The sequence below is a fragment of the Entelurus aequoreus genome, linkage group LG12 (assembly GCF_033978785.1).
Source record: "Entelurus aequoreus isolate RoL-2023_Sb linkage group LG12, RoL_Eaeq_v1.1, whole genome shotgun sequence".
NCBI lineage: Eukaryota > Metazoa > Chordata > Actinopteri > Syngnathiformes > Syngnathidae > Entelurus > Entelurus aequoreus.
The window spans coordinates 7,634,788-7,660,302 of NC_084742.1; the positions used below are offsets into that span (position 1 = coordinate 7,634,788).

Here is a 25,515-nt window from a genome sequence, read left to right on the forward strand (position 1 = left end):
TTTGAACCCTGCGGCTTCATAAAACGGTGCTGCTAATTTATGGATTTTTCTTCGCCGACGGCCATGTTGCGAACAGTTTTCACAAAACGCATGCAAGGACAATGAAAAGGTGTGTTATTGTTTTGTGCTATTGCGTAAATTCTTTGGACGAGTTCGCTCACTGCAGGTGCTGCCAGGTGAATGCCTGCAAGTGTGTCCCGCTGTTTAAAGCTTTAATTCGGGAGTAGAAGCCAATACCAAAGACTACAAAAAATTGGACCCATTGCCTCCCTGCTTGGCACTCAGCATCAAGGGTTGGAATTGGGGGTTAAATCACCAAATGATTCCCGAGCGCGGCCCACGCTGCTGCTCACTGCTCCCCATCACCTCCCAGGGGGTGATCAAGGGGATGGGTCAAATGCAGAGGATAATTTCGCCACACCGAGTGTGTGTGTGACAATCATTGGTACTTTAACATTTGTCATCATTTTGCAAAGTAAAAATTCAGATTATTAAAATATTGCCCAAATTTTGAAGTTTTCTTATAAAATTATGACTCTTTTCATAAAATTGCCACATTTTTAAGCTTTTCTTGTAAAATTGCGACTGTTATTGAGTACAATTCCAACTTTTATCATAATATTGCACAAATGTTCAGTTTGTCTTGTAACATTTTGACTTGCGTTGAGGAAAATGACGTCTTTTATCACAATACTGCCCAAATTCTAAGTGTTTCTCGTGAAATTCCAACACATTTTTCACAACAAGCTTTTTTATATTACACTGTAAAAAAAAAATCTGTAAAAAAAAACGGTCATCTACTGGCAGCTATGGCTGCCAAACGAAAACCATAAAATTAAAGTAAAACATTGTAAACCAAATAATGATCAAAAACATATTTACAGAAATTTTCATGAAACGTTTTGCGGAAAAATATCGTAATTTTACAGATTTCTACAAAATTATTTAGATCAACCACCTTTTTTTTTTTTTTTTAATTTTAAACAACATAAAAAAAGACACAAGATACACACCATTAGTGCATCAACCCAAGAAAACCCTCCCTCCACCGATCACACTCATCCACACTCATTTACACAAAAGGGGCTGTCTCTTTCTGTTATTAAAAAACTTCTGGTTCCTACAATATATACCAGGGGTCACCAACCTTTTTGAAAGCAAGAACTACTTCTTGGGTACTGATTAATGCGAAGGGCTACCAGTTTGATACACACTTAAATAAATTCCCAGAAATAGCCAATTTGCTCAATTTACCTTTAACTCTATGTTATTATTAATAATTAATTATATTTACACTTAATTGAACGGTTTAAAAGAGGAGAAAACACGAAAAAAATGACAATTACATTTTGAAACATAGTTTATCTTCAATTTCGACTCTTTAAAATTCAAAATTCAACCGAAAAAAAGAAGAGAAAAACTTAAAAAAATAATTTATGGAACATCATTAGTAATTTTTCCTGATTAAGATTAATTTTATAATTTTGATGACATGTTTTAAATAGGTTAAAATCCAATCTACACTTTGTTAGAATATATAACAAATTGGACCAAGCTATATTTCTAACAAAGACAAATCATTATTTCTTCTAGTTTTTCCAGAACAAAAATTTTAAAAGAAATTCAAAAGACTTTGAAATAAGATTTTAATTTGATTCTACAGATTTTCTAAATTTGCCAGAATATTTTTTTAAAAATTTTAATCATAATAAGTTTGAAGAAATATTTCACAAATATTATTCGTCGAAAAAACAGAAGCTAAAATGAAGAATTAAATGAAAATGTATTTATTATTCTTTACAATAAAAAAAATACATTTACTTGAACATTGATTTAAATTGTCAGGAAAGAAGAGGAAGGAATTTAAAAGGTAAAAAAGGTATATGTGTTTAAAAATCCTAAAATCATTTTTAAGGTTGTATTTTTTCTCTAAAATTGTCTTTCTGAAAGTTATAAGAAGCAAAGTAAAAAAAATAATGAATTTATTTAAACAAGTGAAGACCAAGTCTTTAAAACGTTTTGTTGGATTTTCAAATTCTATTTGAGTTTTGTCTCTCTTAGAATTAAAAATGTCGGGCAAAGCGAGACCAGCTTGCTAGTAAATAAATACAATTTAAAAAATAGAGGCAGCTCACTGGTAAGTGCTGCTATTTGAGCTATTTTTAGAACAAGCTAGTGGGCTACTCATCTGGTCCTTACGGGCTACCTGGTGCCCGCGGGCACCGCGTTGGTGACCCCTGATATAGAATAATACAGTCTGCAAGGGATACAGTCTTTAGAGCACACATGATCGTGTGTGGTGCTGGTCCACTAACATTTCCATTAATTACTATTTTTTACTAAATTATTTAGATCAACCACCTTTAATAAAGTGACGATGCAAACAGTTCTTTAGGAAAATACCTTTATTCTACAGAGTTTTTCCAAATTATTACGATCAAACACCTTTAATGAAGTGACAATGCTGGCAGCTCCACATAAAAATACCATTATTTTACAGATTTTTTCTCAATTGTTAAGATCCACCACCTTTAATAAAGTGACGATGCAAACAGTCCTGCAGAAAAATACCTTTATTCTACAGATTGTTAGTATGGACATAGACTTTTGTATAACAAGCTACATATTTAATGAAAGATAATTACTGTAATTGTACATGAATTTGAAAGTAATTTAAGAAAACAGAAAATGCTATGTATAATTAATTTGGTGTTTTTCTGTAAAAGAAATAGAAATATACATAGTTTGTCATTACTGGCATATTACTTAAAATAACAGGCGGATTGTTTATTTACAGATAATGTCTTCAATTCTACATTTTTATAAACTATTTTTAAAAAAAATAGAAAAATTACAGTAGAAATTTAGAGTAAATTAACCATAAAAATAGGTTGTTTTTTTTTTTTTTTACAGTGTAGCATAGTATGTATATATTATTAATGTTGTAAATACAAATCTTTATATATCTAGAAAGGGTGGTCCTAAAGAGGTAGGCATTTTTCCAAGGTCTCAAAAAGGTCACAAATATGTCATCCATGACGATGACTTCTGTTTTGTTTGATCAGCCGTTTTACTGCCGTGCCTCAAATAGGAAACAATGACGTTATGTAAATAAACATTTACAGAATATTACTGTGTAAATAACTCATTTTACAACGTATATATCTGCGACTTATAGTCCAGTGCGGCTAATATATGGAGAGCATTTAATTTTTTTAAATTTTTTTTTTCAGCTGTATAGCCCCGTAAAATATGGTAATTTAGGGCAAAAAATGACGTGAGAGAAAGTGAAAATTGGAAGAGGCGAGGGAACACTGTACCTTTCTGCATGTAAGGTCGACTGGGTTTAAACGGGGGTGTTTAGAGGGTCAACGTGAAAGGTCGTCAGAGGTCAACCCTGTAATGGGAGCCATTTTTCATTAGGTCCAGTCCTCGTGCGGCGAGTAGTGAAGTGAGAGAAATGGCATTTCAATGTTTGTAACCTCTCACCTTACCGCCGCCCTTTGACAAGCGCTCCTTCACATAGATCACTCACGCGCCCCCCCCCCCCCCCCACAGAGAGCAGGTGCTCGCCCATCCACTCAACAATGAAGGTGTCTATCAGCCGCCACTCTATGAGTCATTTCCACACACCTTTATTTGATGAAAGCATGACAGTGATGGCTTCAAGAAAAAAAAAAAAAAAAGTCTTTATGGTGAATAAGAGGGCAGCATGAGGAGCTGCAGTGGCGTTCAAGTCCCTCTCTGGGAATCGACCACTTGGTGGCACTAGCAGCCAAAATCAATGTCTGTGGCCATGCAGGCTTGTTCTGCCTGGAGAACACGGCAACAACCATGACATGGAGTCCAAATGAATCATTTGCTGCATTAATTTAATTAGATAATGGAAAGTCCATCTTGGGATGTGGAGAAGTGTTCCAGAAACACTCGACACATCATTAGCATACTGTAGCGTAGCATTGGAAAACACAATAGTTATCAATATAATAGTCATAACAATAATAATTTAAATTGTTTCATTATATCGTAGGATATTATCATCACTTCATTTAGATTCTAAATCTTTCAAATGTAATAAATAAATATAAGAAACAGGCATTTTGTAATACATGGCGCCAGGGGCGTCACTAGCTTTTAAGGACAGGGGGGGGCTTAGCCCCCAGGAGATGCACAGGATGCGAGCAAACGTTACGCACGAGCACACAACTTCACAAACGGCTAACAAAGACTTAGAAATTATTCATTGTTATTATTATTATTTTAAAAAAATGCACGGGACGAAATGAATATATAGATGATGGCTTTTAACCATTTTTTTCTTTATGTATTTATTCATTTTACATTTTATATTAAATGTCTTGGTTTTTCCTCCCTCTGAAAATCCTATGAAATGTTTAACAAGCCATCCTATAATAATACAACAGCTATTAATGTAACAATACAATAAAACAAATATATTTAATGATGTTTTTTTTCATTATTTTAACAATAGGCTAATGTATATTACTTTATATAGATTCTACAAGAAACACAAAACTTACAAACTAAATTATTTACAATTGCACACACAAGGTTTCTTGCAGCTTCACTCATTGCAAAGGAAGATAATGTGCTTCGTACACCTGCAGGACCGCAAGCAAGGTTGCAGAGAAAATGCGGACTGGAATTTGAGTGATGTGGGCATTTTCTATATGAACAAGTGGAATGGATTGGATACCGTCGCACTAAAGGGGCTCTCTACCTTATGCTATGAAGTGAGGGGAAACTGAGTGAATAATGACAGGTTATGTGACTATTTATTTAAACTCATATTCGGGCCACTTTATAATGAATATGTCGGCATGTATTTGTAAAAAAAAAATATATATATATAACACCAAATTATTTAGGGGGGCTTAAGAATATTTTAGGGGGGCTTGAGCCCCCCTAAAATAGGCCTAACAACGCCAATGCATGGCGCCATCTTGCAAGTATGTTAACTAGAGATGTCTGATAATTGCTTTTTTGCCGATATTGTCCAACTCTTAATTACCGATTCCGATATCAACCGATACCGATACATACAGTCGTGGGATTAACACACTATTATGCCTCATTTTGTTGTGATGCTCCGCTGGATGCATTAAACAATGTAACAAGGTTCTCCAAAATAAATCAACTCAAGTTATGGGAAAAAAATGCCAACATGGCACTGCCATATTTATTATTGAAGTCACAAAGTGCATTATTTTTTTTAACATGCCTCAAAACAGCAGCTTGGAATTTACTTGCCAACCTTGAGACCTCCGAATTCGGGAGATGGGGGGGCGTGGCTTGGGGCGGGGGACGTGATTAAGAGGGGAGAAGTATATTTACAGCTAGAATTCACCAAAAGTCAAGTATTTCATAAAAGTTTGGGGTCACCCAAACAATTTTGTGGAATAGCCTTCATTTCTAAGAACAAGAATAGACTGTCGAGTTTTAGATGAGAGTTCTCTTTTTCTGGCCATTTTGAGCGTTTAATTGACCCCACAAATGTGATGCTCCAGAAACTCAATCTGCTCAAAGGAAGGTCAGTTTTGTAGCTTCTGTAACGAGCTAAACTGTTTTCAGATGTGTGAACATGATTGCACAAGGGTTTTCTAATCATCAATTAGCCTTCTGAGCCAATGAGCAAACACATTGTACCATTAGAACACTGGAGTGATAGTTGCTGGAAATGGGCCTCTATACACCTATGTAGATATTGCACCAAAAACCAGACATTTGCAGCTAGAATAGTCATTTACCACATTAGCAATGTATAGAGTGCCTTTCTTTAAAGTTAAGACTAGTTTAAAGTTATCTTCATGGAAAAGTACAGTGCTTTTCCTTCAAAAATAAGGACATTTCAATGTGACCCCAAACTTTTGAACGGTAGTGTATATATATATAAATAAAGTAAATACTTGAATTTCAGTATTCATTTATTTACACATATACACACACATAACACAAAAGTCAAGTATTTCATATATATATATATATATATATATATATATATATATATATATATATATATATATATATATATATATATATATATATATATATATATATATATATAAGAAATACTTGACTTTCAGTGAATTCTAACTATATATACACTACCGTTCAAAAGTTTGGGGTCACCCAAACAATTTTAAAGATTAAAGATTAAACTCATTGTTGTACTTGAAAGTGCAATGCTTTGCAGCCAGAAGCACAGCTTGCTGCTTACTAAAAAAAAACCCACAACACTTACCTTTCACTATTTGAGTAGCCTTTGTTCTGCCATTTGCGTACTGGCGAACGATCTCTGAATCCAGGAACATATCCTTCACGGATTTGTTTAAGACATCCGCAAATGAGAACGGGATGTTGCTTCCAGCTATCAGCATAGCCATCTTTGTCTCGGCATAAGTTACACCATCGGGTCTCCATTTAGCGAGGTGGCCCATAATACTGGGCTGGGATCGGTGTGCTTCTCTGTCCGTTCATGAGTGAGTATATCCGTTCGGCCACCGTGTTCAATGGAGAAGTCTGTTCTACCAAATGTACAGGCAGCATACCCCTTCCCCTTCGAACTGCCCTGGATAAACTGAAATTCTTGTTTCTATTCGTTTTGGAACTTACAAGCGTATTTCTTCATCTTAGTCGTCGTCGGCGTCGCCATGGCCGTATCTTCCTCGTTCTTCTGCTCCGTCTCCTTGTTGTGCGCGCAGTTGTGCGCTCTCTAAAAGCCGTAGATGTTATGACGTGATTGGGCAGGCACGCTGTTTATATCGTGGGAAAGCGGACGTGAAAACTGGCTGTCGACACGTCACTCAGGTCCGCATGGAGCTGGAGGGGGCGTGGCCTCCGGCTCCGGCCAAAAATCGGGAGATTTTCGGGAGAATATTTGTCCCGGGAGGTTTTCGGGAGAGGCGCTGAAATGCGGGAGTCTCCCGGAAAATTCGGGAGGGTTGGCAAGTATGAATTTGGGACGTTGAGGTGGGCAGGGTGGGGTGCGTGCGGGGGGTTTAGGTGGGGGGCGGAGGGGGGGTGTATATTGTAGCGTCCCGGAAGAGTTAGTGCTGCAAGGGATTCTGGGTATTTGTTCTGTTGTGTTTATGTTGTGTTACGGTGCGGATGTCAAAAGTTAGTGTCTCCAAACTTTACAGTAATAATCCCTCCTGGACTGTGGAAATAATCAACATATGTGTCAGTAGAGTGTTGTGGAGGATTTGCATCCAATAAAAAAACGTCCTTTGTGCGGGAGCTCCTTTCGCTGTTTTTTTTAATTCTTATTATTTTTTGTCAGAGGAGCAATTAGGAGCAAAAGCCATCCGGAGCTCCAAGGAGAAGGCGGTTTGTGATTCAGGTCATGTCTCCGCCTAAATGTCATTGGCCCGAGTGCAGCGGGTTAATTAAAGGCACCGCCGCCATCCTGGCCTGCTTCGCCCAGATAGTTCAAGGAAGAAGGGTCGACCTGTCTTTAAATCTGATCGCACATTCATTCTTAGTCATTTCCAAACACGGCACGCATGCACGCGCTCTGCATAAACCCCATAACACACTTTGTGTGTGTGTGTGTGTGTTCTTGTATTTCTACCCTTCTTGAGACATCAACGAGGAAAAGTACCTTCCATATGAGGAGCGGTGAACAAGTTAGGACATAAATCATGGTCCCAATACGGAAAACCATTGCATCTAATAGAGAATGTCTCCTTTGCACCCCTGGTGGTGGAATCTATCAAAAAAAAAAGGAGGGATTTTTCAAATTGAACGTGTGTCGGTTTTAAAAGTCAACATATGAAATAACAAGTGTGTGTAAGGAATTGAAATGCGCCCCCTTTGGCCAAAGATAATTAAAACAAATAAATAAATATGTATATAAAGTCATACTGTCATAACTTGAAGTAAATAATGACGATTAAAAACCAATTAAAATTTTAAAAAATCAAAAAAAAATTTATGAACTAAAAGCAGTCTTTTTCTCAAAATGTGTCGACTTCTCTCTTATAAAATTGGGAACAATTTCTCATGTTCTTTCTGTTTCTGTATTATTGCAATATTTTCTCGTAAAACTATGACTTTTTTATGTAAAAATATTGCTTTTTAATGCAAAATGGTGACATTTGTCGAATAAAATTCTGACTTTTATCGCACTAATGCCAATTTTTTAACGGTGATATTTTTTGAGTAAAATTATGACTTGTCATAATTTTGCCAAGTAAATATCCCGATTGTTATTAATTATTATTACTACTACTCAGTGGCCTAGTGGTTAGAGTGTCCGCCCTGAGATGGGTAGGTTGTGAGTTCAAACCCCGGCAGAGTCATACCAAAGACTATAAAAAATGGGACCCATTACCTCCCTGCTTGGCACTCAGCATCAAGGGTTGGAATCGGGGGTTTAAATCACCAAAAATGATTCCCGGGGCGCGGCCACCGCTGCTGCTCACTGCTCCCCTCACCTCCCAGGGGGTGATCAAGGGTCAAATGCAGAGAATCATTTCAATCATTGGTACTTTAACTTTAACATTTGTCATCATTTTGCAATGTAAAAATTCCGATTATTAAAATATTGCCCAAATTTTAAAGTTTTCTTATAAAATTGTGACTTTCGTCAAGTAAAATTAGGACTCTTTTCATAAAATTGCCAAATTTTTAAGCTTTTCTTGTAAAATTGCGACTGTTATTGAGTAAAATTCCAACTTTTATCATAATATTGCACAAATGTTCAGTTTGTCTTGTAACATTTTGACTTGCGTTGAGTAAAATGACGTCTTTTATTATAATACTGCCCAAATTCTACATTTTTCTTGTGAAATTCCAGCAAATTTTTCACAACAAGCTTTTTTATATTATTATAGTATGCATATATTATTAATGTTGTAAATGCAAATCTTTATATACAGTATCTAGAAAGGGTGGTCCTAAAGAGGTAGGCATTATTCCAAGGTCTCAAAAAGGTCACAAATACAATAATGTGTGTGTGTGTGTGTGTGCGTGTTTGTGTGTGTGTGTGTGTGTGTGTGTGTGTGTGTGTGTGTGTGTGTGTGTGTGTGTGTGTGTGTGTGTGTGTCTGTCTGTGTGTGTGTGTGTGTGTGTGCACCTTTTTAGTCCTAACCAATACAAGAGCTACAGTGTGGCCATTTTACCACGCTCTATGACACGTGGAAAAACTCATATCTGGCCCGCCACATGATTTAAAGTGGGCCGCCACATCATTTTATGTGGCCCTGCCGCATTATTTTATATGGCCGGCCGCATGTATTAATATATATCATTTATATATATATGCTTTGAAGCCCCTGCCTGAAAAGAAAATGTTCGCTTTGGTGCCCTAAAATATGAGCCCTCTTTTAAGGCAACACTTGCCTTGGCCTTAAAAAGTTAAAATTTGAGGCCTGAATGTGGCCCACCGTGTCATTTTATGTCATAGGCCACTTCATTTTATGTGGCTAACCACGTCATTTTATTGACCTCTTGAAGGCTCCAATTACTTCACATCCATTATTCCACTTTGAATGTTTTTTTTATTTTGTGTGTTTGCCTTAAAAACTAAGTTTTCTATGACAAAAATGACATAAAACAAACACAAAAATAAAAAACATAAAAAATAATTATAAAAACCTATAATTGACGGATTCTGGAAAAAATGGGTTTCAATAAAATCTTTTTTTTTTTTTTTTTTTTTTTTTTACTAAGTGCATTAGTTTTTTTCAATTTTGACAGAAAAAAAAAATGCATATTTTAAACTTTAATATTATCTGATCATGCCAATTATATTATTATATACTGTTTTGCAAAACTATTTTTGTGAGATAAAATACAAAGTGAAATATCTGCTTGTTACCTTTATTTAAAAATCTAATAATCGAATGCATATGCATTTCGATTCATCATGATTAATCACTGCATGCATAACGTAAATTAATTTTAAAAAAGCGGCCATCTGAAAGCAGCCATTACTGCGATGTGGCCCTCAATCAAAATGAGTTTGACACCCCTGGTCTAGAGATTTAAATGTTAAAAGTTACAAAAAAAAATAAAAATTATGAATTATTTTATTTGCGGTCATTTTGGATCCCTAAACATTTTAGTGTGGTTTATTTAACTTTTTTTTTACTGCCATTTTTCAAATATTAATAATGAATTAAAATAATTTTTTTAATGAATTATTGACCTATTTATTGTTCCAATTAATACACATAAAATATTCCACTTTGAAATTTTTTTGGGGGGAAATATTGCATATTTTGTGTTTTTGCCACAAAAAACACAAAATATTATTTTTTTTTGAAAAAACGGCATAAAACATAAAAAAAGGAGAAAACTTTTATATCGACAAATAAATCTGAAATTAAGAGATTTAAGTGTTGGGAAAAAAACAACTGAATAAAAAATATATATATATATATAAATACATTAAAAAATATATATATAAAAAATAAAAACATTAAAAAATATATATATATATAAATATATATATAAAAAACTTAATTTGAACATTTTTATGACAGAGACCTTTCCGGGTCCCCACGACCAAACTTGAGGGGAGCCCGAAATTGGTTTAAAAATCAAAAAATATCAAATTGGCCCCCATATATAAAAAATTTTTAGTGCGCGACCCTCAGTGGCAAACGTTTGGACCCCTGGTTTAGCCTAATGCTATGCAGTGGTTTAGTTAATGCTTGACAAAACTAATTTAGTAATCATTAGAGGACAATAAAATAATTTATTTGGGGGTTTCTTTCAAACATTGCGACTATTTTCAACATCCATCCATGCAGGAAGTCGCTGTAATGACTGCCGTCCCTGGTGCACTCTGGGTAATAATCATCTCTCGTTTGTCGTAATAGCAGGTAAACACTCGCGTGTCGTCTTGACAGCGGGACGCGCTGGATTTTATTAAGTGAATAGAAAAAGGGGAAGTGTTGGCACGCATGACGTAAATCAACCACCAGGGGGCTTTGGTTATTACTCACAAGGCACTCAGTGCTCTGCTCGTTAAGGGAAACATACGATGTCATATTAAGTAAGTCGGAATCACTCATTTCCTTTTCAACACTTAATTAATTACTGACTGCTTTTACCACAGGGGGGAATGATGCAATACGTGATCATTTATTCATTTTAACCGGCACGGAGAAGGGGTACGATTTAGTCAGATCTGCTTTTCAGACACGTATCTTTCACGTTTGAACCGATAGGGTGCTAATTCTCGGTACCTGGTATATATTCTTACATTGAGACGTTTCATGAGAGCAGAGTGTGTGTGTGTGTGTGTGTGTGTGTGTGTGTGTGTGTGTGGTAGCCTGAAAAGGCGGTGCCTGTCGCTTGTGTGGTGTTCGGGTCTGTGAGACCCGTTTTCATTTTTTTATTAAAAGAAAAATGATACAATTAATGAATTATTCAAACTGAGACTTACTGACTTTGGCTCATTTTCTGTGAAGAACATATATCAGAATACACATTTAATGACCACACACCATACACCCCCCCCTACACATTTCTATTACATATAAGATGTCCGGAGTCCACTGGACCCGGGGTTAAAAAAAGTGTGGAAATTGATGTTCTGTGTACCACACACACACACACACAGCAGGCCTAGACAGGAGGAGGACAGAGTGTAGGTACACAGAACATCAGAGGGTCAAATGTGCGAGAAAATGAGAGCAGACAGTGTTGACAAACAATGTTGCAACCTTGTGTGGGAACCGCAGGTGCAGAAACACAAAAAATAAGAATCCCTGTGGGATGCAGAAACTGGCAGAGAAATTTTCCGTGCAACGTTCATATTGTTGTCACTCAGCCAGCGTTTGTGGGTCTGATGGACCCGTTGCATGTTGTGGCTTTTAATGCCTCACAATCAAACACTTTTGTGTTAAAATACTGAACAGATGTTTATTGAGATAAGGTAAACATCTGTTCAGTATTTTAACATAAAAGTGTGTGCCAACCTTGAGACCTCCAATATCGGGAGGTGGGGGGGGCTTGGTCGGGGGGGGGTTGTTTGGGGGCGGGGGCATGGTTGGGGGCGTGGTTATTTACAGCTAGAATTCACCAACTCGAGTATTTCATATATATTTCATATATATATATATATATATATATATATATATATATATATATATATATATATATATATATATATATATATATATATATATATATATATATATATGAAATACTTGACTTTCAGTGAATTCTAGCTATATATATATTTTTTATTTTTTATTTTATTTACATAGAATTCACCAACTCGAGTATTTCATATATATTTCATATATATATATATATATATATATATATATATATATATATATATATATATATATATATATATATATATATATATATATATATATATATATATATATATATATGTATATATATATGTATATATATATATATATATATATATATATATATATATATATATATATATATATATATATATATGTATGAAATACTTGACTTTCAGTGAATTCTAGCTATATATATATATTTTTTATTTTTATTTTATTTACATAGAAAAAAAAATAAAATACTTGAATTTCAGTGTTCCAGTGGCTATCCATAAGATGGCAGTATTGTCCTGTTTAACTTCTCCGTTCATGATGAGTATATCATTTCGGCCGCCATGTCTGTAATTTCCTCGTTCTTCTGCTTCGTCTCCTTGTTGTGTGCGCAGTTGTGCACTCTCTAAAAGCCCTAGATGTTATGACGTCTTTGGGCAGGCAAGCTGTTTATTTTGTGGGAAAGCGGACGTGAGAACAGGCTGTCGCCCCACTCAGTCTCAGGTCCGCATTGAGCTGGAGGGGGCGTGTAGAATAGTTTTTATTGCCATTGTTTGAGAACGGGTTCACAAACGAGGAATTTTTCTCGGTGCAATCAAGCAACATAAAACACATATAACACAGAATAGGTAATAAAAAGAGCTGTAACTGAGCTATCAGATCTTGTTGTTGTTATTCTGTTGCTCGCTGTGCTGTGTCCATTTGGACCTGACGTAGAAATGTGTTATTTACTGTCCTGAAGTGCATACCGTATTTTTCGGACTATAAGACGCAGTTTTTTTCATAGTTTGGCTGGGGGTGCGACTTATACTCAGGAGCGACTTATGTGTGAAATTATTAACACATTACCGTAAAATATAAAATAATATTATTTAGCTCATTCACGTAAGAGACTAGACCAGACCTGGGCATTCTGCGGCCCGCGGGCCGCATCTGGCCCTTTGTGCGTCCCTGTCCGGCCCGCGTGAGGCCAATTATAAATTACAAAATCAATTTTAAAAAGTATCTATGTCGAGTGTGCAATACAACGGTGCTGCTTTTGTTTTGAAAATCGTTATTTGTATTACTTCCGTGTGGACGTATGCGTGTGCGTGATTGTGAGTGAATGTGAACAGCTGCAATCATTAATTACAAAATAAAGTTGAAAAAACATCTATGTCGTGCGCGCAATACAACTGTGCTGCTTTTATTTTGAAAAGTATTATTTATGGGCGTGTGTCCGTGTGTAACCTGCGAGTGAAGGTGCACATGCAGCGACAAGTGATGCACGGTTTACACCCGAGACGCTAAAAAGAGAAAAGTTGATGAAGAATGGCGTGTTTCCAACAAGACATGGACTGCCAAGCAACGTTCCCTCTAAGGTGCGTGCCTGCGCAATTGCGCACTGCTAGCGTCTGCTGCGCGCAGCAAATATATGCCGCGCACCAAATCAAATCCCATCTGAATTCTAAACAAAATAAACATATTTATTCTATGTAATTTTGCAATGCAACTTTGAGTGACAGTGACAACAAGCGGCCCTAACGGTGTTCGTCAACACCGTTCAATTGAACACCGTTCAATTATTGTAACGTCTATCGAGATGCTTCGAGGACAGGAATTATATCGATCACTTTATTGAGCAAAACTGTTTATATTCGGCCAGAACCACACCAAAAACATAAGTAAAACAATTCTATCTCGAAAAACTAGTCATTTTCTGCCGTACAAACCAGGCCAAAACCAACTTGTCATCTGTCACCAACACGCATAGCACTAAACCACTGGTGCGTTTATGGCCACACAAAAAGTCGGACAACTCAAACACCACACAAAGTTACACTATGACTCCTCAGTCATACGTGTGCTTATTTTACTGTCATTTATTATTAATGTTAATTTATTTATATTAGTCATGGAATGCTGTTACACACACTATGTTGAAGTATTACTATTATTATTAATTATTATTATTATTTATGTTACGGTATATATCAAAAATAATATTGAGCAAAATTTAATTGAAATATTGTCGATGTGGCCCTCCAGCAGTGCTCGGGTTGCTCATGCGGCCCCCGGTAAAAATTAATTGCCCACCCCTGGACTAGACGTATAAGATTTCATGGGATTTAGCAATTAGGAGTGACAGATTGTTTGGTAACTTGTTACTCAGTACTTGAGTAGTTTTTTCACAACATACTTTTTACTTTTACTCAAGTAAATATTTGGGTGACTACTCCTTACTTTTACTTGAGTAATAAATCTCTAAAGTAACAGTACTCTTACTTGAGTATAATTTCCGGCTACTCTACCCACCTCTGGTTACAGATTATTAGCTTTAGTGTAAATCCACCACCGGAACCGCATAGTTGTCCATTTGGACTTGAAATGAAAAAGGGCTTCAGTGTGTCCAGGGCTTACACAAATCAGGGACATGAAGTCCAGTCTGCAGTCTGTCCCAATTAGCAATGCATGGCTTGGAATGTGTTTAACCTTAGCAAAGCTTAATCATGTCATTAACAAGACGGGGGCTTAGGGAAGCGCCTGTCTGATGCTACCTTCCTGCAGTAAAAAAAAAGAAAAAAGAATTGTCCGAAGTGGCCGATGTTTATTTATTTTTTTGTGGCAAAGACATCAGTGCTGACCTCTAATCCAAGCAGAGTGTTGGCCACCTACGGCACGAGTGTTTTATTTAGCCGCTCTAAATGAAAGTCTTATTATTCGCCGCATGTGTGTGTCAGTGCTGATGACATTTAGGCAGCAGTTCCACGGTCCACTTCTCCCTGGCGTCAACAAGCCTCTTTAATTGCTCATCAGTTTTATTCGGAGACACGGCATATTGAAAGGGACATATGGAATCGGACAGCGACCATCACAGTCTAGCATTCCTGGTGTGCATCGGCGGTGTCTATTAGCCAAACAAGCCTATTTAGCGGTAATCAACACAAGCACAGTGGAAGATAAAGATCAGCCGCAGGCATTATTTTCCCTTCAGGCTTCCAGAGTGACAGGCCCATTATGCGGCGCGTGGGATTTATGCGATGATCATTTTTGATGGCTCGGCCGTTCCGTCGTCGGCCGTAATGTTTTCCATGGTAATGACGCTTCAAGTCGAAGCCGCCGTCCGGCCATCTTTCTGCCGGGAAAGTGATTGTTGACGGCTCCATTAAGCGGCCTAAGAATATTTCCTCCGCGGTTACATTTACTCGTCAGCCGAGGGTATTTATGACTTCGAGTGTAGGGACGCATTCGGGTTTCAGTCGCCTAGACGGGTGGTGGGCAATTTGAATCAACCTTGAGCGTGTGAAGTATCTCCATAGGTTGGAACTACGAGAAGCCACTACCTCACACATCCATTAGTGCTGCACGCTCCCCCGCGCTGTCCAATGACAAACGGCCTTGTTGTGCATTACAAGTACCCTGATGGATCAGCTCGGCGTGGCTCACAGTCCTAATGACCTTTGCAGGGTGCATGGTCAATCCATTTGTCACTTGTCACACGGGGCCCAAAAACTGTTTCCGTTGGAAGGCAAAAGCTGTTGAAGAAATGGATTTTTTTTTTAATTGACTAGCCACAAAATATAAAAATTCCTTACATTATTGAGGAAAACACATTCAACCTTAAGTATATGTGTGTGTATATATATATATATATATATATATATATATATATATATATATATATATATATATATATATATATATATATATATATATATATATATATATATATATATATATATATATATTGGAGTGTCAAAAACAATATATTTTCAAATGAATCACGATTGGTATCTTTAGCCATTCTTAATTAATCTTAATTGATTTAAAAAAAATCAGTAATCAAGTTTTTTCTTAAAAAAAAATAAATATATATATATATATATATATATATGTGTGTATGTGTATATGTATATATATATGTAAATATATATATATATATATATATATATGTATATATATATATATATATATATATATATATATATATATATATATATATATGTATATATATATATATATATGTATATATATATGTATATATATATATATATATGTGTATATATATATATATATATATATATATATATATATATATATATATATATATATATATATATATATATATATGTATATGTATATATATATTGGAGTGTCAAAAACAATAGATTTTCAAATGAATCACGATTGGTATCTTTAGCCATTCTTAATTGATTTAAAAAAAATCAGTAATCAAGTTTTTTATTAAAAAATAAATATATATATATATATATATATATATATATATATATATATATATATATATATATATATATATATATATATATATATATATATATATATATATATATATATATATATATATATATATATATATATTGGAGTGTCAAAAACAATATATTTTTAAATGAATCACGATTGGTATCTTTAGCCATTCTTAATTGATTTAAAAAAAAGCAGTAATCAAGTTTTTTCTTAAAAAAAAAAAAATATATATATATATATATATATATGTGTGTATGTGTATATGTATATATATATGTATATATATATATATATATATATATATATATATATATGTATATATATATATATATATATATATATGTATATATATATGTATATATATATATATATATATATATATATATATATATATATATATATATATATATATATATATATGTATATGTATATATATATTGGAGTGTCAAAAACAATAGATTTTCAAATGAATCACGATTGGTATCTTTAGCCATTCTTAATTGATTTTAAAAAAATCAGTAATCAAGTTTTTTCTTAAAAAAAAAATATATATATATATATATATGTGTGTATGTGTATATGTATATATATATGTGTATATGTATGTATATATATATATATATATATATATATATATATATATATATATATATATATATATATATATATATGTATATATATATATGTGTATATGTATATATATATATATATATATATATATATATATATATATATATATATATATATATATATATATATATATATATGTATGTGTATATTGTATATATATATATATATATATATATATGTATATATGTGTATGTGTATATATGTGTGTACACGTGTGTGTGTTTATATATAAGTGTATATATGTGTGTACACGTATATATATATACACTGTGTGTATATAGGTGTAAATATGTGTGTATATATACAATTTAAAAAAAATAAAAAAATATATATATATATATTTAATTGTATATGTATATACGTATATATTTTTATTTATTTATTAATTAATATTATTACTACTGTAATATTTATATTTTATGTTGGCATTTTATATGTTCCATACTGTTTTTTAGATGGCCCTAATTTTAATGATCCTCCAGTGTGGACGCCTCAAAAGGTCGCGTTTTTTCTTCAATCCTCAGTGCTATGCCATGTTTTGTTACCGTCAACAGTGCGGTGTGTGTGTGCGTGTGTGTGTGTGTGTGTTGTGTGTGTGTGTGTGTGTGTGTGTGTGTTTACTTCTCTCCTTTCTTTCTTTTTGTGTGTGTAGAACACTTTGCGTTGCCACTTGCCTGTGTATGAAAAGCGCTATATAAATAAAGTTGAATTCTGTTTGATTTATATGCAGTTTGGATCGTTTTCTGCATGTAAAACTCTAATTATTCCCCATAAAATGTGTTTCGTAACAATATTTTTGGGTGTCTAGAACGGAGTCATTGGATTTACGTCGTTTCTCGCGGAAAATGTTGCCTTGTGCAATTTGATGTATTCGTGTCCGAGGTATTAAAAAAAAAAAAAGTGAATAATTTCCAAAATGAACTAAAGGACATGTATTTTTTCCTTAAAAAAACATGAACACAACTCATAATTTCCAGTGAGAAAATACACACGGAATGAATAGACAGCTTTTTTGGCTGAGGTCGTTTAAAATCTAGTGTGCATTGTTTACTATTCATATTCATGTCAACTAGTAGAAGTCGCCTCTAATGGGTTTTGGGTCCTTTTCCTGTCACTCCCACAAAACAAATGCAGGAGACAATTCCCATCCGAAACATTTATCTCTTTCATACTTGGCTGACAGCTGCCTTTAACAATAGATGCGACGGCTGTGACCCCCCAGGAGTTGTATCTTTTGACATGTGTTTTTCACAGTGGGACACGCGGCTGTAATTGCTTCCGAGGGCTCCCTAATCCATTTTTACAGTGCACTTCCTAAGCGGGGAAACGTGATTTATATTTGACGCATGTCCTCTTTCCGTCTTCCGAGGTGCCGTTTGCTGGGACGGTGGTGTTTATTTGGGCTCGGGGAGGGAGGGTTGGAAGACTCTTATATTTTCTTGTTTTCTTTCCATCAATCAGTGCTGGAAATCCAATTATAATTAAGAACACCAATCCATTTGTCACATGGGGCCCTTCTCTCCTATTGCTGTGTATGCACTCCCTTTGTAATACTCATAAACACTTGAATTGCAATTCCGATAGAATTGACTCATCATATGCAAGGGTGGAAACAATATAAGACATTAGGTTTGTTTTTTTTGCATCCCTAAACTTACCTAAAAAACAATACCACTCTTTTATTATTATGCAGCTAAAGCAGGGGTCGGCAACACAAAATGTTGAAAGAGCCATATTGGACCAAAAATACAAAAAACATAACTGTCTGGAGCCACAAAAAATTAAAAGCCGTATATAAGTGTTATAATGAAGGCAACAAATGACGTAAGTGTCTATATTAGCTATAATAGCCTACTATCAAAACGACTATGTGTCGCAGGCTGAGGCAAGTCTTTGTTGACAGAAATGTTGACATTTAATATTTATTCTACACATTTTTACAACATTAGAAACCATTAGTAAATCAGAGGCTACTCCGAAGGGGAGATAACTCCTGGAAATTACTGACTTTTAATGGCCAAAGGTATAGATATGTGTGTCCAAGTTAAGGCTGTCTTCTTTTAGTATATTTATTACGATCTTTGGCAAGCTAGGTAATGTTTGCTGTGGTCTAGAACAGGGGTCACCAACGCAGTGCCCGCGGGCACCAGGTAGCCCGTAAGGACCAGATGAGTAGCCCGCTGGCTTGTTCTAAAAATAGCTCAAATAGCAGCACTTACCAGTGAGCTGCCTCTATTTTTTAAATTGTATTTATTTACTAGCAAGCTGGTCTCGCTTCGCCCGACATTTTTAATTCTAAGAGAGACAAAACTCAAATAGAATTTGAATATCCAAGAAGATATTTTAAAGACTTGGTCTTCACTTGTTTGAATGAATTCATTAATTTTTTTACTTTGCTTCTTATAACTTTCAGAAAGACAATTTTAGAGAAAAAATACAACCTTAAAAATGATTTTAGGATTTTTAAACACATACACCTTTTTACCTTTTAAATTCCTTCCTCTTCTTTCCTGACAATTTAAATCAATGTTCAAGTAAAAAAAATGTTTTTATTGTAAAGAATAATAAATACATTTTAATTTAATTCTTCATTTTAGCTTCTGTTTTTTCGACGAAGAATATTTGTGAAATATTTCTTCAAACTTATGATTAAAATTCAAAAAAATTATTCTGGAAAATCTAGAAAATCTGTAGAATCAAATTTAAATCTTATTTCAAAGTCTTTTGAGTTTATTTTAAAATTTTTGTTCTGGAAAATCTAGAATGACTTGTCTTTGTTAGAAATATAGCTTGGTCCAATTTCTTATATATTCTAACAAAGTGTGGATTGGATTTTAACCTATTTAAAACATGTCATCAAAATTCTAAAATGAATCGAAATCAGGAAAAATTACTAATGATGTTCCATAAATTATTTTTTTAATTTTTTCAAAAAGATTCCAATTAGCTAGTTTTTTCAGTTGAATTTTGAATTTTAAAGAGTCGAAATTGAAGATAAACTATGTTTCAAAATTTACTTGTCATTTTCTTCGTGTTTTATACTCTTTTAAACCGTTCAATTAAGTGTAAATATAATTAATTATTAATAATAACATAGAGTTAAAGGTAAATTGAGCAAATTGGCTATTTCCGGCAATTTATTTAAGTGTGTATCAAACTGGTAGCCCTTCGCATTAATCACTACCCAAGAAGTAGCTCTTGCTTTCAAAAAGGTTGGTGACCCGTGGTCTAGAACAATCGAATCTGAAATTGTTATAGTTACAGAGTGGAGATGACGGCAAAGACACCAGGGGGCGGTATACTTCTATGTATTTATTATATATATATATATTGATAAATATATATATATATATAACAACCAACAATACTATAAACTAAACAATACTAACCAAATAAATTATAGAATGTTGTGTGTGTCAAAACCCAAGAGTGTGTGTGTGTGTGTGAGGCTATGTGTAAGGTTAGCTGAAGCGTGTGTTACCAAGTGTTGTCGAGAGCGAATGAACAAGGAAGTCCGTAGGACAGGCGGATGATCCAGGGCAGGAGAGAAGAGACAAGGTCCGTGTCCAGAGCGAGGGTCGAGGATCGAGGATCGAGGAAGGCAAAACACGGAAGATCTCCCAAGGGCTAAGACTCGAGAAGGAACTGAGGGGGGAACAAACAAGGACGTCAGGCACGGAGGGAAAACGCAGAGAAAGACAGAGAGCATAAAGCGAAAGTAGGCTAACGGTCCACCATTGAGAACTAAGTTCCCGCCAGGATCCTTGGGTCCACTGGTCCTTTATTCAACTCCCTCTCATCAGGTCCAGGTGCGCTGATTGCTGATCGCCCACAGCCTTGCCGGCATGTGGGCGTGTGCGGCAAGCAGAGCGCAAAAATGAGGGCGCATTCCAATGTGCCCTGGCCGTGACAGAAATGCAGCCAATATTACATACAGATAATGTGTCATTAGACATGCAAAACTAAATGATATACAAAGAGGATAAAAGTAAAGGATATTAAATTAGGTCAAATATACCTACAAATGATGCATACTGATGCAATATGTACATACAGCTAGCCTAAATAGCATGTTAGCATTAATTAGCTTGCAGGCATGCACTGATCAAATATGCCTGATGAGCACTCCGACAAGCATACTTGCCAACCTTGAGACCTCCAATATCAGGAGGTGGGGGGTAGGGGGTGGGGGGCGTGGTTATTTACAGCTAGAATTCACCAACTTGAGTATTTCATATATATTTCATATATATATATATATGTATGAAATACTTGACTTTCAGTGAATTTTAGCTATATATATATATATATTTTATTTACATAGAAAAAAAATAAAAATACTTGAAAAAAAATACTTGAATTTCAGTGTTCCGGTGGCTATCCATTAGATGGCAGTATTGTCCTGTTTAACTTCTCCGTTCATGATGAGTATATCATTTCGGCCATCGTGTTCAATGGAGGAGTCTGTTCTACAAAATTTACAGGCAACATACACCTTCCCCTTCAAACTGTCCTGGATGAACTGAAATTCTTGTTTCCATTCGTTTTGGAACTTGCAAGCGTATTTCTTCATCTTGCTCGTCGACGGCGTCGCCATGTCTGTAATATCCTCGTTCTTCTGCTTCGTCTCCTTGTTGTGTGCGCAGTTGTGCACTCTACTCTCTAAAAGCCCTAGATGTTATGACGTCATTGGGCAGGCAAGCTGTTTATATTGTGGGAAAGCGGACGTGAGAACAGGCTGTCCCCACTCAGTCTCAGGTCCGCATTGAGCTGGAGGGGGCGTGGCCTCCAGCTCCGGCTGAATACCGGGAGTTTGTCGGGAGAAAATCTCTGCCGGGAGGTTGTCGGGAGAGGCGCTGAATACCGGGATTCTCCCGCTAAAAACGGGAGGGTTGGCAAGTATGCCGACAAGTCAATAACATCAACAAAGCGCACCTTTGAGCATTCACGCACAGTGCAGTATAAAACGTTTGGTGGACAAAATGAGACAAAGAAGGAGTGGAAGATTTTACATGTCCACACTATGGTGAGTTCAAGAACCGCCGAAATTAGTAGGACAAAACGATGTTCACCAAATACTCTCGTCAGTGAAGCATACACTCAAACATATACAATCAGTGGGCTTTCCAACAATTGGGAATGTTTGTGTCATGTTTGTCTTCAAACAAAAAACATACTAAAACAAAAAAAATATTCCATTTTCAATCCTTTTTTTAAAATGCTCCAAGGAGCCACTAAAGAGCCGCAGGATGCTGACCTCGAGCTAAAGTAATGTGTACACAATTGCAATAATGTGTTGGCCACCACTTAATCAATGCCATCCCTGTACATTTTTAAATGCATGATCAAATTAACTGTAAAATATTTATTTATTGAAGTGTCTTGAACCCTATTTATTAAAATGTTTTCCCTCATATACAATTCTTATGTGAGACAAATACACGCATGTGTGCGTTCTAAGTAAGACAAAACTGCTAGTAGGAGGCGGCTAACAATGCAGGTAATAGAAATATGATATATTCGGCCTATATCCTGCTTACATTACGCCTATAAAGCTCTCCCAACGTTTTATACACAGTACATACCCTGTGGTCTTTTTTAGAAGAATGGTCGAAAATTCCTATAAGCACACTGCGTAACCTTGTGGACAGCCTTCCCAGAAGAGTTGAATCACATTGAACCCTATGGGTTAGGAATGGGATAACACTTCAAGTTCATATGTGAGTCAAGGCAGGTGGCCAAATACTTTTGGCAATATAGTGTGTGTGTATATATATATCTATATATATATATATATATATATATATATATATATATATATATATATATATATACACAGTCGTGCTCATAAATTTACATACCCTGTGGTGTGGCTGGTTGTTTCAAGATGCACAATAAGGAGGCACTTGAAGAAAAATAGGCTGCATGGTCGAGTCGCCAGAAAAAAGCAATTTCTGCGCAAATGTCACAAAGTATCCTGCTGACATTACGCCAAACAGCACAGAGACAAGCCTCAAAACTTCTGGAACAAAGTAATTTGGAGTGATGGCTTTCTCCTGCGACTCGACCATGCAGCCCATTTTTCTTCAAGTGCCTCCTTATTGTGCATCTTGAAACAGCCACACCACAATTTTTCAGAGAGTCCTGTATTTCAGCTGACGTTATTTGTGGATTTTTCTTTGCATTTTGAACAATTTTCCTGGCAGTTGTGGAATCTTTGCTGGTCTACCTGAATCCCTCATTTCCCACTTCTTAATCAGCGTTTGAACACTGCTGATTGGCATTCTCAATTCCTTGGATATCTTTTTTATACCCCTTTCCTGTTTTATGCAGTTCAATTACCTTTTCTCGTAGATCCTCTGACAATTTTTTTTTTGCCTTCCCTATGACTCAGAATCCAGAAACATCTGTGCAGCACTGTGTGAAAGATGCAATGGTCTGTCAGAAGCCCAGAAACTCTCTGACCTTTTACACACACACATTAATTACAAACAAACAGGTCACAGGTGAGGATTGGAACCTTGATTAGCCATTTAAACCTGTTTGTGTCAACTTTTGTGCATGTTATCAGATCAAAGTCACTGGAGTATGTAAACTTTTGCTCAGGGTCATTTGGGTACTTTCTTTTGTCATTTTGATTTAAAAACAGTAAACACAGTTGTTTGCCAATAAATAGCTTCACACAACCATTAAGCATGAGTGGAAGAAAGGTTTTTGTGTTATCATTCATATTCTCTGAAGAATGGCCAAGAAATCATAAATTCTCCCAGGGTATATATATATATATATATATATATATATATATATATATATATATATATATATATATATATGTTGCAATCAAACAGCTGGTGCGCAATAAGTACAACACTTACAATATTAACACTTTTTAGGGCGCAAAAAAAACCCAAGAAGACTAGGGATGTCCGATAATGGCTTTTTGCCGATATCCGATATTCCGATATTGTCCAACTCTTTAATTACCGATACCGATATCAACCGATACCGATATCAACCGATATATGCAGTCGTGGAATTAACACATTATTATGCCTAATTTGGACAACCAGGTATGGTGAAGACAAGGTACTTTTTAAAAAAATTAGTAAAATAAGATAAATAAATTAAAAACATTTTCTTGAATAAAAAAGGAAGTACAACAATATAAAAACAGTTACATAGAAACTAGTAATGAATGAAAATTAGTAAAATTAACTGTTAAAGGTTAGTACTATTAGTGGACCAGCAGCACACAAATGTGTGCTTACGGACTGTATCCCTTGCAGACTGTATTGATATATATTGATATATAATGTAGGAACCAGAATATTAATAACAGAGAGAAACAACCCTTTTGTGTGAATGAGTGTAAATGGGGGAGGGAGGTTTTTTGGGTTGGTGCACTAATTGTAAGTGTATCTTGTGTTTTTTGTGTTGATTTAATTAAAAAAAAACAACAAACAAACAAAAAACGATACCGATAATAAAAAAAAACGATACAGATAATTTCCGATATTACATTTTAACGCATATATCGTCCGATAATATCGGACATCTCTAAAAAAAGACTATACACTTCTGCCATCTAACGTCTTGGATTTAATGAAATAATATCATACCTGCAAATGAATACTCAGAAATGTGATAATAAAACAGGATATGGACAGCAGTTATTATAAACGGCTCATTTTTAAATACTGCAATGGAAAATTAAATGTTATTATAAAAAAATATATTTATTAACACAATAAAGTACCGGAAATCGGTACTGTTGAGTACCTGTATCGATTCCCAGGTACCAGGTATCGGTTTAAATGTGAACGGTAACCCATCCCTAATCTCAATCATTAAGCCTTTTGCCCTCGGTTTTGCACATTCACGCCGAGCAAGCACTGTCTCAACTCTCCATTAGGCTAAGGGTTAAGTGCCAGAAGTGTATAGCCCTTGAAACAACCAGGTGTTATGAGAAGGAAGCTGGGCGTAAAGCACATAAACGTAAGTAATTATAAGCATTATTGATTTTCATAGTAAGGATACTTGTGTATTGCCAGGTATCCCATGTTTGAAATGTTTTTAGTTTTTTTTTTACAATTGCCTGCCATACAAGCTATAACGACGATGTCAGACTAGCGGCCAACTGACTTTGCTACAATTTAATACATTTCATGAATGATTTGCCAGCAAATCTACTTTCAATATTTACACTAGCCGCATTTTAAATGTGTTCTTTAATTTAAAAATCGCTTGTCATACGAACTAGCTAACACGGCTGTAGCTAGTAAACTACAAAGTATGTATATATTGTATATGTATATATATATATATATATATATATATATATATATATATA

General features: G+C 35.0%; 1 long non-coding RNA gene across 1 annotated transcript in view; it reads left to right on the forward strand.

Moving 5' to 3' along the window:
* Window positions 1–25,515, forward strand: part of LOC133662659 (uncharacterized) — a 229,791-nt gene that overhangs the window by 28,725 nt on the left and 175,551 nt on the right. The window lies entirely within an intron of this gene.